General features: G+C 42.1%; 1 protein-coding gene across 5 annotated transcripts in view; it reads right to left on the bottom strand.

The window, feature by feature from the left end:
- FOXN3 (forkhead box N3) overlaps nt 1-17,436 on the bottom strand; it is a 213,632-nt gene that overhangs the window by 44,275 nt on the left and 151,921 nt on the right. The window lies entirely within an intron of this gene.

Here is a 17,436-nt window from a genome sequence, read left to right as displayed (position 1 = left end):
ACTGTCCCTGCTTTAGTGTGGCTCCCTCCCTTCCTTTCCCTCCCTTTGGCACAGAAGTATTCTGATCCTCTTTAAATTAGTCAAGAAAAACACTTCCCTCCTGTCCAAGTAAAACATTTAAGCGTCCCGACATAGTGCCCGCACCTGAAGCAGGGCCGCATGCAGGCGCCCGTGAGAAGGGAGAGCGGGAACACTTTTCGGCTTGTGTGAGTTTTCAGTTACAGAACGAAGAGGACGTTGGAGCGAAAGGTGGTGCTGAGGCAGCATGCTGGGCCTTCACCCGGCTGAAGCACACGGGGCTGCCTGCTCGACCCAGTCCTGCATGATCCCACCATAAAATCCTGGAGCTGAACCTTATCCGCACGGCTTCTTCACCTTGACACAGCCAATACTGAAAGCTCTCCTGAATGGAAGGATCATCGCTTGCAAAGGATACCTTTGTTTTAATAAAGGCTCTAATACACTCTTGTCATTTTCTTTCAATATAACAGCAGTCAATGGCATTTACTAAATACAGCGCAAAAGGCAAGAAAGTTCATTCAAACGTTTCTTCTCCTCTCAATGAAGCAGCTCACTATGACGCCTCTGCAAACGGATCTCCGTGCATCAGCCCAGTGTGGCATCGTGTGGACCGCAAGACCACAACACAATGCCCAAATACCATCTGCTCCTCCCATGAGCCGGTCTTGAAAGTCTTTAGCTTTTGTAAACAACTGCTGGTCCATTTTATTTTGAGATACTGCACAATGTAGCAGAACACACTTACAAGCTGAGTATAATCAAAAGCTTTATAGTCTGCTAAACTTGTTTTAAATAATGCATAAATACCAAAAAAGACACACTGTGCTCTGCATCAATTTTCATGTGAACTCAGTTCTCTGTTGCATTTTCTGTTTATAGCAGCACGGCTTTAAACCACAGAATAAATAGTATTATTTTCTGTTCCCTTTTAGCTGTAGTCCAGAAACATACACTACATTTAATTACTGTTTTGGTAGAGTCCACCTACGCAGATGGGCTGTGCTTGCATGAATCAACTGGTATCTCTGGATTCAGAGCACAGAAGAGGTTAAAAAAAATGAGGGCACTTATGTCAGCCCCTCCTTCCTCTCCCCTGCATTTCATCACACTGAAAGGGTTTAAAAGTAAAAAATTCCTTCCACATCATATAATCCTGGCATCTGCTGTGCAGCAAATCAAGCTCACTCATTTTGCTGTGTTATTCCCAAAAGTAACTGTACAGATTCAGGTCTAGAACTCCATTTTCCACTCCCTGAAGTTTCCAAATACCTGTTTTTCCTATTTAGGCACATCAGAAAAAGTAGTAAACATAGCTAGTAAATACAAAGCAATCTTCTCTGTCTAAGTGCAATTCTGATTGCATTACTTAAGAAATATAACTTCCTGAGGCTTTTTTACTACCTTACTTTATAATACACATGATACGGTATATCAATCTACCAACTTCCTTCTGCTGCCCCTTTCTTCAGCGGCCAGCAGCTCACCCGTGACATTATGTAGTTCAAATACGAAGTGCCATTACCAAGATTAAGCCACAGAAGGAATCCAGTCTAGAGAGTGAGTAGGTCGCTGTGGTCATGTTTATTATTTAATAACAGTGGGAATAATTCATATCACAGCAACAATTCTCTGCCACTCCATTTATCAATTTCAAAGTAAAGCACATCAGACCTCCAGGCAGTGACGGCAGACCGAAGGCTCAATCCATCCCGGCTCCCTCTGTTAAGCCCATGACCCATATTCAAGGCTGGACTCTAGAGTAAGATATACGGGAGCAGTCCTTCTTCACTTACACCTATGTCCAGCAAACCTGAGCCAGGAAAACCCTGGGAGTAGCACAGCCTCAAATTCACATCCTATTTCCATGCAGACACTGTCATTTCAGGTAATGTGTTTCATCCTCCCTTTTAATGGTTGAAATTTAATTTTTCTCCTTTGCATGGGCTGCCTGGCTGGTATACTCACTCTGCAAGCTTTTTGAGGCAAAGACTGTCTTGTACTACATGTGTCTCGATTGACAATAATTGCTGCAGTAGTCATGAGGTCTACAATTTCTCATATTTTTTAATGTGACTGAATAAGAAACCTAATGTCCTCACTAACACCATTCTCAGAAATATCTTCTTTGCAAAACAGGGCAGCATCTCAGTCATTAAGCTAACATAATCATTAATTTTCTTCTTTAACATGCTTTCCTTCACACCTTTGCTATTTGTTAATGTGATTTTCAATACATACTGAAGCTTCAGTGAAACAGAAACAGGAAGGAGAGGAAGAGCTGACAGCAAAACTTAAACCTTTATCCCAAGAATCCCCCCATTCTTACACATCTCACAGATGAGACATTTCACTTCCAGCTTGCTTTTTCCTACAGGCCTTTATCCTGTGGCCTCAACAATTGATGAACTACTAACTGGGTTTCCAAATCCTTACAACAGGGCCAAGGTTTTTGCCTTTTTGTTTGGCTAATCTTTTCACATCTATTTGCCTTGCTACCAGGACAACTAAACAGCACATAAGTGATTTGGGTTCATTCAATAGATTCCAAATTGGGAGCCTGCCTATTTTGTTTGCTTTAGGGCAAAAGGAGGAAGCAAACAGCAGCTTTGTAAGTGAAGTTGCTGAAATTCTTCTCTCAATTATGGCTGTGAAAAGATATAGAAATGCAAAGTACTCTTTACAAACAGAGTCACTTCATGCTGATCCAACTTGTTTCAATTCACTTTAACTTGATTCCACCTCTAGAAGTGGTTTAACTTTGATACCTACTATGGTTTTTTACATTTAGACCAATTGTTTTCAACTCAGCAGGACAAACTAATGTTAATAAGTCCCATTTAGTTTTGAGTATTTGCTTAGAAGGAGGGTGGGAGCTCACAACCAACAAACCCTGAGGCTATAACCAGCTCTCTGGGTGCCCAATGCCATCTTCTCATTTGTCTGACCAATTCCCAGTGCTGTTTAATACTTCTAAGACTTTTCCACTAAGGTGGAAAAGAAAAAGCTACTTTAAAAGGTCTAAAAAAACCCACAAAAGCATTTTTTAACAATTGCTTCCCAAGGATGCAATGCTGCATAATAATTTTGCAGAGTAGCTGCAGCAGGCAATCAGGTCTGGCATATGCTAGTTCAGCTGCAGTTTGAAATGGGTCCTGCTTTGGAGCACAACTTTACTGCTCCATGACTTCATGGCAGTAATTTGAAGACTTCTTATCCAACATAAAAAAAAAAAAAACCCAAACCAAAAGGAACCCACTTGAATCAACATATTCTTTAATAGTATAAATGCATTTTGAAACTTTCAAAGTTCATTCAGCTTCTTCCCAGCCTGGCCCTGGCAACTAAACAAATAAAACACACATCATGGCAAGCGGCCAGAGTAATATCGCAGCTAGGAATCCCCTTTCTTTAAAAGTCCACCCAATTGAACGAATAAGATTCAGCATTTCTTACATGGGTTTTAAACACCAAACAATTCCTGCATCTTCACTGAAAGGACACTCTCTCTCTTACAAAATTCTGCAAGGAGTGGAGTCCAAGAGCAAGGGACACAGAGAGGCTTAACTCACTTGGCTCCTCCAGCAGAGTAGGGGCATCTCCCCTTTCAGCTACTCCATAAGCACCACAGGTATTGGCAGAGGACTGTGAATTCAGCAACGTCATGCTGGGATGTAAAACTCCACAGCCACTAACACACAACTACCAGAAAGTCCCTAACGGTGCCTTACTACTCCAGTCCTTATTTAATATGTGCTCAGAAACAGTCATGGAACCTATACGATTAAAAATTTAAAAATTAAAAAAAAAAAAAAAAAAAAAGATGTGATTATTGTTGCGGGGCGGGGGGGGCGGGGAGGGATGGAGGAATGGAAGAAGCAGAGAGGAGGAACAACACATTTCTTACCTGGTAACACCACCTGAAGACGTGTAAGATAAGAACCAAAAAGATGCTGCCTCAGAGGCCCAAGAAATTCTGGGCAACTGGTCAGGCAAATACGAAACCATACAACCGATACAAGATTCACAGACCTGGAGGGGGATGGAAGTTTGCTCCTTTGTAAACTGAACGTAGAAAGTCAACTAAAAAGCCGTGAACAGACCTCCACAAAGTTGACCCAACTTTAGTTTCTGGTGTCGATTACAGCCCTACAGAGACATACATCCCCCGCACTTCCCACACGAAGGTTCTTGCGTTACACAAACACTACAAATGATTAAAAATTACACGAAATTTTACAAAATTACATGGTATGCTTCTGCTTCTGTTGCCAGCCCCAAAGTGTTTAGCACACTGTTATGCTATCAAGTTTTGTACTCTGTGCCAGTCACTCCCCAAGGTGTTTATGTGAAGCACTCAGGCAAAATGAACAGAACATCTGTATTCTATTTGCTAATGAGCAATCATCATTTCTACAATTCTCCAGCCAGGGATTTTGCTGTTTGGAATACTAATGCTATTTAAAAAAATTAAAGGAAAAAAAAATGTTCTGCTCATTAGTACTACGGTTACTAAAATACTTTTGCACTATTTACAATGCAACCAGGCTTCCATTTCCATTGCTTTCCAGTATTTTTACAAAATTAGAGCTTTCAGAAATAAAAACTTTGATGATATATACTTAATGTATTTTCAGAATTAGCATCATTTGCAACGCAGCTCTTGCTTTAATTACATTTTACCCACACAGAGGCAAAGATTTAAAATAAACTATTATAAAACCTTTTCAAACACACCCTACTGAAGATTCCTTTCATCGCTTGCTTTTTATATTGTGGCAGCACCCACAGCAGGCTAGATGAGGTAAAAAAAGAGTTATAAAAATACAGGCCACAGTCTACAAACTTAATTATATGAAATTCCTATGTATGCAGAGAGAGTGAGGGAACACAACAGCTTTGAAAGTAGGACGTGTTTTGTCTGTAGACAGAAACAGCTATCAGTTTCCCTTCTAACCAACGGGTATCTGCATCACATGAGGACCAGGATTATTCTCTGACAGAAAGGCCGCATCCTGAAAACAGCAATGTGCAAGGGAGCACTCCTGGCTGCCTCCCCTCACTGAAGCACTTGGGCACTTCAGATGTGAACCTCCCTTACCATCCTGTGCATCAGAAATGATTCTGCTGAAGTCAGTGAAGAGCAGCAAATGAGATCAGAATGGGATATTAAAGTCGACAAACTCAATTAAAGTAGCTTACATAATAATCGTCTTTATACTTCGCTCATGGCATACTGAAATGTAACTTACCAAGCAAGAGAAAGACAACTAAATACAGGATTTGATTGATCTCACTAATAAAGTCCGACGTGGTACTCATGCTCTTGTGTGGGAGCAGGTGAGGTGTAGCTTTCCTGCTAGGCAGAAGGAACACAGTACACCAGAAATATCTGGTTTTCCACACAGGAGCAGGTGTATTTCAATATGCCATAATACTCTTTCAGTCCAAAAATAAACACCCTCATCCTATGATCCAAATTGCATCAGGTAGGGTCAGTACATTTCAATCCCCGATGAGTTGCTCAAAGGCAACTCTGCTCCCCAACAGGATGAGATTGCTGCTGCTGTAGCCATTTCCTAGCAAAGATGTTGCGATGGCGTGTTTCTGTTCTCGGCTGGGGAGGCTTTCTATTGCCATGGCAACCGGCAGTGGTCCACACACCACAGAGGACCACATCGCATCACCCTGGCAGGACAGGAGACGCTGTGCCATACTTAAAAGTCACCTTCCTTAAAGACAAAACAACACAGAAGAGAGCAAGAGAACCACGACTCTCACGGATGCTGGATGAAATAATCTGCTCACCACAAACCTCTCCCTCGCCCTGCACGGTCGGCTGCAGACTGTGCTTTAAATCACTCCGAGGGAGGTGTTTTGTTTGACTGAAACACCCAGCTGGCCTCATTTCGGTCAGCCAGACAGGAGGCAGCCTTTGTTTTTTCAGCATTTACCTTGCCTTTTAAGCAGTCGCCAACCAACTTGGAAATAAATACACCTCTCTCCTCCTCACAGAGCTTCCAGCCGGCAGCAGAGCCAGATCCAGCTGGTGCAGAGGAGCCTCAGAAAGCAGAAGGTCCCCAAAGCCCCACACATCTCAGCCAAGTAGCTGAGGCAGACCAAAACCAAAGCTAGATGATAGGCAAGAGCAAGTAATTGTTTCCTGCGCCATGATAAGGTAACTTGGACCTGTCCCCTTCTGCCCTCAGATTGCAGGCTGCTCTACCCAGGGCAAAGAAAAATGCACTACCAGGACTACTTCAATCTGGTTAAAGCGTTCTACATCTGTTTAAGAAAATAACACAAATCTATTTTAATACATAGCTGACCACAAACCGTAACTCTCTTTCACTTCCCCAGAACTAATTATATACATGTCACCAGAGTATCCTACATCTCTCTCTTTCCACCTAGAGAACACATTTTTCACTGCCACAGCCTAACACATTATATACTGAACAGTACTCTCCATGCAACAGTTTACGGAAAAAGACCCTAGTCCTTCAAGTGATGTGTGTACTTTTATAAACTTACCTAGAAGTAACACTGAGCTATAGCAGTTATTATTTAACAACACATCCAACGGGGAAAAATAAACCACACACCTTATATAAATATCGATAAAACCCTTTCTTCTTACTGTGTTAGTAGTAGCCTACATCCACACCAACGGCAAATATAAAAGAACATCGTGTACCGGCACCAAAACAGCCAGCGTGCCTTTACTGTGAAAGTAAAGCATGAAACCACGTTTAAAGGCAACGAAGTTAAAACCTGACCCATACTAAACACAAAGCTGCAGTTCACTTTAAGGTACAGAATTTGTGACCTCACAGTTTGAGCAAAGCTGCAAAATTATCTGTAGAGGGACAGGAGATTCTTTCAAAGGGAAATACAAGAGTAAGCACCCCAAAGAACCTGGAAAACCTCAGAAGCTATTGAGGGAAACTGTTAAACTGACCATGCATAAAAGCCTGTGATAAACAAAATAGCGGGGAAACACCAGACTGAAAGACCAAAAAAGAAAACAGTTTACGCAAATACAGAGTACCCTTCATTTGCACATCAGGATTCTCCTTCTCACTGTGAATAAAATGGATACCCAGAGGCAAAATTAGTTGTTTTCATCATGCAATGCCTAGGCAATTTTGCTAGAACATGCTAGCAAAGAAAAATGCCAATTCTGTTTCAAAATGCATTAGGATCATAAATATTGATGTGACTCCTCAATTTCAAGAACAGAAAAAACAAAACTAGTGTTGGAAGTTGAATGGCTCACACTTATCAAAAAGCAATGAATTAGAACTGAACAAAAAAACCCAAACATGAAAAAATACAGACAGGCCTTTGCCTCCTCTTAAATCTCCAAACATCCTCTCCTCCCCAGTATGACAGCATGTTCTTTGGGCCATTACTGGAAACATACTACAAATAGAACAGTCTGCAATACTGAGCCAACATCAAGAATCCACCTCTTAAAACTAAATTTTAAACGAAGCACTTTCATGAAAATTGAAAAATGGAAGGACACGAAAAAAATCTGATGGAATTCAGTGCAACACAAATAAGTTCGATAAAATGTTCAGCTTCTTTTTTAAGTCAAAGAGCCAGATCTAGAGGATGTTCTCACAGTAAGTCCACTAACGAGGAAGTCTGATGTTTCAAGCATAAAAAAGATAGTATATTCAAATTTTACGCGTGGGAATAAAGTCACCTACCTTCAAAGCACTTGTGACCAGCAGAAGTAAAGGGAGTTGAATCTTACTTTTTTCTTACATATTAATGAAGCAATGGTCACTCTCATCATTACTAAACTAGTTTAAGCAGTGTACGATTGTAATTAGGAGAGAACATTCATATGCTGGTCCCAAAAGGAGACACATACAAAGAGCATCAAGCAGCAGGATTGCAGGAAACATCTGAAAACCAAATGTGTGCACACAACAGAAAATGGAGACATTTGTTTATTGACAGTTGCAAAGTAGGCTGAACATTTTATTTACTGTTATCTCATTTTCAGTATTACACAGATCATTTGAAAGAGGGCAACAGGGATGTAAGTATAACAAGCATGAAGCACGTCCGTGTGCATACGTTTATGCTAACAACCACAGGGAACTTCAGCTCTTTACCTTCTGCCTTTTCCCTGCACGGGGCTGTGACAGCAGAACAGCTTCGGTGCATGCCAAGCATGCAGCACAGCCTCTCCTCCTGACCCACGTCCCTAGGCAGCTGCTGAGCCAGGCTGGCTGGCTGCTGGCTGCCAGGGTCGTTCCCTCTTTGGCAGCAGCACTGCCCACTTGAGACAGTTTGCAGCTCTCTGGCTTCTTCCCTCCCCACCCCTCTGAAGCGAGGGTTCACCTCTTTTTCCCCAGTCAAACCTTGGCTCTCAGTACAGAGAACGGGCAGAAAACACTTCTGCCAGCAAAAGACACAGCCGTGCACTGAGTGTTCCATGGTCAAACTTTTCAGGATGGGATAACGCAGTGGTAGGACATCTACTGCTACAGATATAAAGGCTTGAAATATGGAGTCCCCAAAACATCCAGCCATCTCACATTGTTGGATCCCTTTAAGATGGAGCATTCAACCAAGTTATCGCGTTTAAGTTCAAGCTAGGGAAAGAACAACCAAGCAGATTTTAAACGATCAGGGTTGTGGTAGAGACATGCTGACAAAATCAGAAGGCCAAGTCAACGTGAGTGCCGTGCGAGCGATGGAGGATGTCTCTTACTCCTTCCTGTAAGACAGCACGTGTGACTACACAGACCTAAAGAGAGACAAACACCCTCAGCCCTTCCGAGCCAGCCCCTCTCCAAGCAGCTCTGCACTAGGCAAGCCTCGTCCTTGAAGTGCACAGCACGGAGAGTGTCGTTTCAGAAGAGATACTCATGGAAACGACTCTTGCTCCACAACTAGCACCCACGTGAGTATGGAAAATCAGATCTACAGCCCTTGCCCAGTTCCAGCCCTCCTGTACTGAGTCCAGGACAACAATTTCCTAACATACTGCAGTATCCCATACAGCTGTGTCAAAATGGCGTAACATTGATCGCCTGTGACAGGAGGCATTTGTACTAAGAGATTTCTGAAAGCAGTACAGTATTTCTTTGTGTGAAGTAGCTGAGAAATAAAACTCTCAACCTCCCCCAACCTTCTTTTCCTTTGTGCATTGCCAAGCAAAACAGGCCCCAAAACATGCTCTCTTTATTCTTTAACTGATGGAAATTACATTAAAGAGAAGCCCAGCACAAAGGAAGTTTTGGCAAGGAATGCGCCTTTTATGTTATGTTCCATAAAACACTCAGAGATGTATTGACTGATATTTACAAAAAGATGTTCTTCATACATCTATACACGGTGGCTGCTGCAATGCTGACTTGATCTGCACTTCAAACTGGCAACATAAAACAAAACATTTTTAAACATATTCAATATAAGCCATTTTTTAAGAAACAAAGACTTGGAAAAAACTCACCCCAAATCCTATTCTTTTATGCCCATATTTTAAACTAATGATAGCAAAGAAATTCCTACTTACAACGTATTTGAGTATTACTGAAAATAGAAGCAGCCTACAGTATAAGCAACTGGTTATAAATGTATATGGAGTCTTTATTCCTAAATAAAAACCACCGTAACTAATGGCATAGGGAATCCTTGTAACCTCCTTTTCTGAGCCTTAGATTTATTCCCCTTCCTCATTTGGTGCTTTGCCACTGGCAGCATTGATTTTCTGCCCTCCTTGGTGACTGTTGGAACTTGAAATCCATAAAGTGTTTCAGTTTCAAACTTGTGCACCATTTTCCGTGATAGAAACAGTGGTATGGAGCAGCTTTTGTCGAGAGACAGCAAAGAGCCAACAAACCACACAAACATGGGCAAGGTGTGCAGCAGTGCGCCAGAATAAACAGTCCTTCCCAGCAAAATCTTTCCATCACAGGTGTGATCTAATCTATAGCTACAGAGTTTTGCTTAGCGCTGATACTATCACTGCGCTCTCAAATGCCTTCATAGCAGCAATTCTTCCCCACAAGGCAGTCTTATCTGCACAACCGTGAAGCTGTTCGGCAGTAACAACGCTAAGAAATTTTCCAGTTTTAGTAAGGATAAATAATACACTAACACACTTGCCAATTCCAGCTTCTTGCCCAGGTATCGTTGGCGTATGCTGGCGGGGTCCCCCTGGGGCGGTGCTCACCTACCACCGCACGTCCCTGCCGGCCAGGGATACATCCACATCGCCTTCGGATGAAACTAGGGGTGAAGATATAGCTAGTAAATGGAACTGTGCCAGCGAAAATGCTTTTTGGAGGTACGCTGTGCTCTTGTGAGGAGAATTTACCTGTAAAACCACATGAACAAACCCTCACCAATGCAAAATTTGCCCAAGCCTAGTGCTCAGGAGGTACAGCTACAGTTCTGCATTTCTTGTAGAACAAAATATAGTGCAACCCATCAAGTAAGAAAAAGCACTCTGAATTATTTCCAAATAAGTACTTTTAAATACAGTAATCGTAGCGACACTTTAAAAAGTTACTCATATTTCAAAATATTGCTGCTTTGCATATTAAATAGTTTCTACTGCACTTGCAAGAGTTAGAGGCTTACAGATCTGGAAGGTCTTTAAAGAAATAAGTTTTCAAAACAGTATAGAAACTTAATTTTATTTCTTTTGGCAAATTGAATCAATACCATAACTCAATCTTCCTAACTGGTAAATCACTCTCTTCTCTGAACACAAGCAAGGATTAAAACCGGCCCAACATTTGGGAAGAGTTTTAGGTTATGAACAAAATAAACATTTTAAAATATAGAAACTGAAGCAATGACTCATCACCCACCGCATCTCCCTAAATTTACTTCACAAATTCTGTTACTTCAGGCTCTGTTTGTCATTTCTAGAAGGAAAGGAAACACTTGCTGGAAAGATCCAACTAAATAAAAGCCACAGGAGGCTGTTCTCCTACTGTACACATGTTGTCTGGCAGTCAGGCACGCCAGTACGGACGAGAGAACTGCAGACAAAGAAAATATTTTAAGTTGATTAGTAGTCAAAAGGCCCCTTAGACAACATGATAGTACTGCTGCAACCTCTTCAGAGTTTCAGTCTGTTTAGTTTTGAACATGTGCTCCAGTTGTAAATCGTACAGCTCTCAGAGTGCTGCATAAAGGTCCATGAGTCACTAGGAGGAAAAGTTAGTTGGATAGAAATCTCGCTTCTTTAATGTCTTCCAAAACCACAATAAAACCTAATCTTTTTATAATTAAAGTTATGTTATATTCAGTAAATGATGTTTATGTAATTAAACACTCGTCAATACTGTGGGCAAAGTAAAGCCACTGGGAAAGTCAAAGCTGCCAGCTGAAACCTTGCATACAAATGCTGTGCTGCCACAGGATTTGCCTTGGGCAGAAGCCCAGCAAAAATTCAGGAGATGCACGAGTCGCTTCCCTACCGCATCTCTTGAACATTAAACTGTTACAGCAAGATCATTTCACTTTCAATTGCTTGCCTCCTCCCCCATTTATCACTCAGTACACCTCTCTGCGTTAATTGCTTTTTAAACATTGCTCACACTTAAAATTCAGACTCAGTCTGTACCATTTACTTCCCAACATAACTTGATGTTCAAAGTAAAACACGTAATTACTGTATAAAAAGTCATACGAATGTAATTAAAAATAAGGTGGAAACTCCCCCCCCCCCCGCAATTCATTTTACAACATACATGCCCTAATTAAGCTTAAAGCCCCCGATTTATGCTAGTATTTTGGAACGAGTTCTTTTTTGCCTCTTCAAACTATGGCTACAAGAAAGGGACTTGTCACCAGTAACTCCCACAGCAAACTCTCAGCCTTTATGGGAAAGTTTTCTTTACGTTTCCCTCACTGAGAACACGCGCTGTCTGAAATCCTTTGGTGAAAGCTCCTGTAACTCAACAGACTTCCAGGGGCTGAACAACTGGTTCTTCATGTGACGTAGCAGAATATCACTGCTGGTCTTTCTGTCATCTGCAGATTAGCCCACTGGCAATCACACTGCACCGTGTGTACCAAACAAACGCGCAGGTTGGTACCAGGACTCCACATGTGGGTAACAAAGAAGCGGCTTTAGTACGAGAATTCATATACTGTACATGAAAGCTTTTATTCTGCTGTACCAGCTGATATACTGCTCCCTTAAGCTCCTTTATAAAAGAAGGAAAACAATTAAAACTTATATTTAGACAAGGAACACTGTTCTCTCCGTCAGCTCTAGTAAATATGCACAGTGCAAATCTAGTGCAAACTTTTTTTTCTTTACTAATGTGTCTGTATGGAATCAGGACTTCTCCATGTGTTGGGTTTGCGTGGCAAGGTTTTGGTAGCAGGGGGGGCTACAGGGGTGGCTTCTGTGAGAAGCTGCTAGAAGCTTCCCCTGTGTCTGATAGAGCCAATGCCAGCTGGCTCCAAGATGGACCCTCCGCTGGCCAAGGCCAAGCCAATCAGCGCCTCTGTGATAACATATTTAAGAAAGAGAAAAACAGTTAGAGAGGGCTTTTGCAGCCGGAGAGAGGAGTGAGAAGATGTAAGAAACTCTGCAGACACCAAGGTCAGTGCAGAAGGAGGGGGAGGAGGTGCTCCAGGCGCCGGAGCAGAGATCCCCCTGCAGCCCGTGGTGAAGGCCATGGTGAAGCAGGCTGTCCCCCTGCAGCCCATGGAGGGAGGATGAGGGGGTGTAGAGATATCACCTGCAGCCCATGGAGGACCCCACGCTGGAGCAGGTGGAGGCACGTGAAGGAGGCTGTGGCCTGTGGGAAGCCCATGCTGGAGCAAGCTCCTGGCAGGACCTGTGGACCCATGGAGAGAGGAGCCCACGCCAGAGCAGGTTTGCTGACAGGACTTGTGACCCCGTGGGGGACCCACGCTGGAGCAGTTTGCTCCTGAAGGTCTGCACCCTGTGGGCGAGACCCACATTGGAGCAGTTTGTGAAGGACTGTAGCCCGTGGGAGAGACTCCATGCTGGAGCAGGGGAACAATGAGAGGAGTCCTCCCCCTGAGGATGAAGAAGCGGCAGAAACACTGCGTGATGAACTGACCGTAACCCCCATTCCCCGTCCCCCTGTGCCGCTGGGGGGGTGGAGGTTGAAGCTGGGAGTGAAGTTGAGCCCGGGAAGATGGGAGGGGTGGGGGGAGGTGTTTTGAGATTTGATTTTATTTCTCATTCCTCTACTCTGTTTTGCTTAGTAATAAATTAGATGAACTCCCTAAGTTCAGTCTGTTTTGCTCGTGACAATAATTAGAGAATGATCTCTCCCTGTCCTTATCTCGACCCACAAGCTTTTTGTTGCACTTTTTCTCCCCTGTCTAATGAAGGAGGGGAGTGATAGAGCGGCTCTGGTGGGCACCTGGCCCTCAGCCAGGGTCAACCCACCACACCCCAAAAGGCTAGGAGGGGGGAGGATGTCAGATTTTCCACCCAAAAAAGAAATGGCAAAATTTTTCCCAAGACTACTCTTACCAACACCCCGCACTGCTTGCTGTGAACGCTGCCTTATACCGCAGGCTCAAGTAATAGGAACCTGTTTGCTTTTATTCTGCTAATGGCCACAGGAGAAAATGACTGCAGGAATTATCATCAAACCTGGAGCATCATTATCTTGAATTTTTTTACCCTCTGAGGAAATGTAAATTCTTATTCATACCTCTGGACAAGAAGAAGGTCAGTTCTTCACTGCAACATTTGGGGTTAATTATTCTTGGAAAATAAGGATTTTCAGGAAGAACTAAACTTGTAAAATGTTCTGCTTTTACTTCAACTGGATAATACTGACTTACTTTCCTTTTCAACTGATCTCCCATGTAATGATTTGGGTCACTGCTGATTTTTTTATTTTTATCTAGCAGCTCAGGTACTAACTCTTCCTTCTCTACAACACTTGTACCTGTTTCCACAATCTTCCTTCTAGGACAGGACATCCATGCCTTGGGACGTGTAAATATGACAAGCTCATTCTTCTTTCTTGATTCAGTCAGTGGCTGCTGCAGAAATGGAGCCAATTGAAAGGTTCAAACATTTTGAGAGTGCAAGGCTCTCTCACTTCTCACTTCAGCGCAGCAACTTCAAAGTTGAACTGGCTGCCACAGCACATGGCAGATTCAGATGTGCAATTGAGAGGTGGTCCCAGACTTGAAGTAGTTGGCACCTTATTTGAAGCTTTTGATTGGACATCTTGCTAGCTACTGATGGATCTGTCCACCAGCCACAGCAAAGCTTCTGAGCAAATTTAAGCATCAATGACCTAAAAAATCATCTTTTTATACTGCTGGTACAATGACATGTGCCTTCCTCTACAGCTACACAATTTAATTGGAAGCGGTGGAAGAGAAGAGGGGGGAAAAAGGGAATAGCACAGCTAGGAAACACGATGAAAACCAGCTAGAGTGGATCAACAATTTGCTCCTGCTGTTTGTCCTGAGCAAACTGGTGTCTCATGGAGTGGGCACATTATCACCTCCCCAAAACAGACAACCAAGCTGTGCTAAAACACTGCCAGTAATATGCATACAGCACCAATGTAGCAAAATACTGTCAGGGAAGAGAAACTTAGGCTTGCAACAGATGCTGCAATTAAAATGAAAAGAGCTGCCAAGCTACTCTTCATTTCACTCCAGAAGTAAATTGTTGAACTGTAATTAATGATCAGTTTATTAAATAACCGTCAGGCTTTTACGTCATAATTCTCCTAAAATCCTCAGCTGTTACATAACACGTAAGACTGAATTTACATGGGCTACTTTGACTCTGAAACATCAGTGTTCATTTATCCATCAGCGGCCCAGCAGGATAGAGTTTACCATTCCTTTTGAAGTCAAATACAATGTGATTTTACTTGCTCTTCAAGATTAGCTCAGTGTTTGCACTTTCGTGTGTCAGGCCAGTTTTAAAGACTCACTTTCAGAAGTCCCTGGAACCCACTGCATTTATCACAGCAAGAAAGCCATAGGAAAGGTCTTTTTGTTTTGGTGTTTTTTTATGTTTGCCTTCTTTTTTCCCCTTTGTAGAAGTAGAGCACTTTCCGGCATTCTTTTCTTTTCACAGTCACTTTTAACAGACCAAAACTCCAACAAAGGCAATCCGTTTCATCACATTTATTGAGCCCTTATTGTGAGGAGAGACTATGGATTTGTCAGTGAAATGCTGAAGTTATTATCCTCTGCTAATAAAAACTTGCTGTAATACAGTGCAATGCAAATAGTTAATCCCAGCCAGTGCAGAACACAGTAAAAACAAGCACGTTCTCGCTAGCGACATCGTTATGCTTTCTAGGGTACTACCAGACATCTCAGCTTCAGTACTAACAGAGAGAAAAAAATCTGCAAGTTATGCTTGAAAACCCCTAATCCATAGCGGAGCAAAGAATCACAGGTTTTATAGCCCTTTCCACTAACTTGGGAGAACACGAGCAAAGAACAAAATACCACCCTGTCAGCTCTGAGAGAGCCGTTATGCTCTGCTACCCATCAATGCAGGGAATGATTAAGTCTTGATTCCCAGTGCCAAAGACTTCAGATAAAGAAGCGAACCATTCATTTCCAGCCATGATCACACTTAGCAAAGCAAGTGAGGGAACCAATGGTAAAGTATGCTTGGCTACTGAAGTTTATTGCGAATCGCTTGGAAGTAAGATTTCTTTCTACAATGATGTTGAAAAATCCATTACGTGGAGGCACCAGCAGGTATTTATTTATCTGAGGTTAGCACGGCTTCATGAAGAAGCAAGAAATACTTAGTTTGGATGACAAATCATTCCACAAACATTATTAATCCTCCGAGCGGTAAATATTTCAGGTTTCAAGAGCCAATTAGAAAGGTCAGCATTTATCTTTTTGTCTGTTTCCAGCCTTAATAACTTTTGCACTCTGCCTGTAGATTAATCATTGAAGGGAAAGATACAGAGGTTTATAAATAGGAAAAATAACCTAGGCATAATAAGAAAGGGTCCAGACTGGACAAAAATTATCTCTACCTGTTCTGGTTTTGATGACTATAGCCTACCTTAATCCAAAATCTAATTATCTGGATTAGATTAGGACAGTGGATTTACTGAAATGTCCAGGCAAACCACATGCAATTTCATATTTGGGGCACAGGGTTGCATTTCATTTCCAAATCCCTTTTAATTCCCCACAGGCATTTGTAACTTATTTTTCCCATGACAGGAAATATTTGTCCCTCTGCGAAAGTTTAAAAACCAAAGTCCCTGCCTCTAAACCCAGCAGAAGACTGTTATTTGGCTTTCATTGTTATTCATTTGCTACACCTGAGGTCATTGCAATCACTAAGAACTGGAGAAAATCTAGAGTTTTTCAAGTAATAAATATTTTGCAGGGGGATTGGTTTGTTGTTTTTTTGAGGCAGTATGTGCCTACGTTCCATAAAAAGGCAAAGTAGCAAATACAATACCAGCAGTACCCACCTCTACCAGTGCATGAGATCATTCCACCCAAGATGCAGAATATGGGATGTTACACAGAACCAAGGATGCATACAAATCAGTCATGAATGCACAGTAAGACAAGAAAGAAAGCAAAACTGACAAGATAACGAAAAACATGCCTCCCATGTAAACATTTTCTGATTACTAAATGGGAACCTTGTTTCTACACTTACCAGAAACACACAATCAGACCCACCTATAACAGGTTTAACTCATCCAAACTGGTTCCTGAATAAGTTTGTTCCAGTAGTCTTCATGAAGGAGAATCATTAAGAAATAAGTAAAACTTCTTAACTGCTATCAAAAATTTTCTTTTAAAACCAATGACTCCTTTCTGTATTCTTGGATTCCTCCATCTCACACTGTTAATCTCTACTGATTTGACAAACATGGTTTTGTTCCTTCTCCGAGAGAACAAGGATATCCAAAATCCATTAAGAACAAAATAAAAACAGTTCCCCCAAAACTATCAACATACATAAAACCCCATTGCTTAAAGAGGGCATACAAATTGGACTGTTTGCTTCAGTACAGTTCTTAGAGGCTGCACTGAGCGAGCCTGTACAACTGGCAATTTACTTCCAAAACATCCCCTTAGGAAAAGATCCTCCGAAAGATTTCCTAAATGCTCGTTTGTACACTATGTGTTTTAATTAACGTACAGAATAGAAATTACCATTTAGATAAGATAATGCTCCCCAGCCACCCCACCCCTGCATTCTGAAACTCTGCCAGGTTTCTCAGCCCCTCATCCGCGCTCATATTTCTAGCAATCCTCAGGCCCTGGTTAGCATTAATTCAGCTGCAGTTGGAGAGTTTCTCCAAGGCAGTCTCTTCAATTCCAAAGTGCATGAACTGCTTAATTTGAGTGCTCTGTGATTCGAGTACTTTAAATAGAGAAAATACTGCAGGAAATGACAGACCTCATATTTGC

This window comes from Balearica regulorum, chromosome 5, assembly GCF_011004875.1.
Source record: "Balearica regulorum gibbericeps isolate bBalReg1 chromosome 5, bBalReg1.pri, whole genome shotgun sequence".
In the NCBI taxonomy this organism is placed as follows: Eukaryota; Metazoa; Chordata; class Aves; order Gruiformes; family Gruidae; genus Balearica; species Balearica regulorum.
Note: the sequence above shows the minus strand (reverse complement) of the source record. Positions and strands in the feature narration are given on the sequence as shown.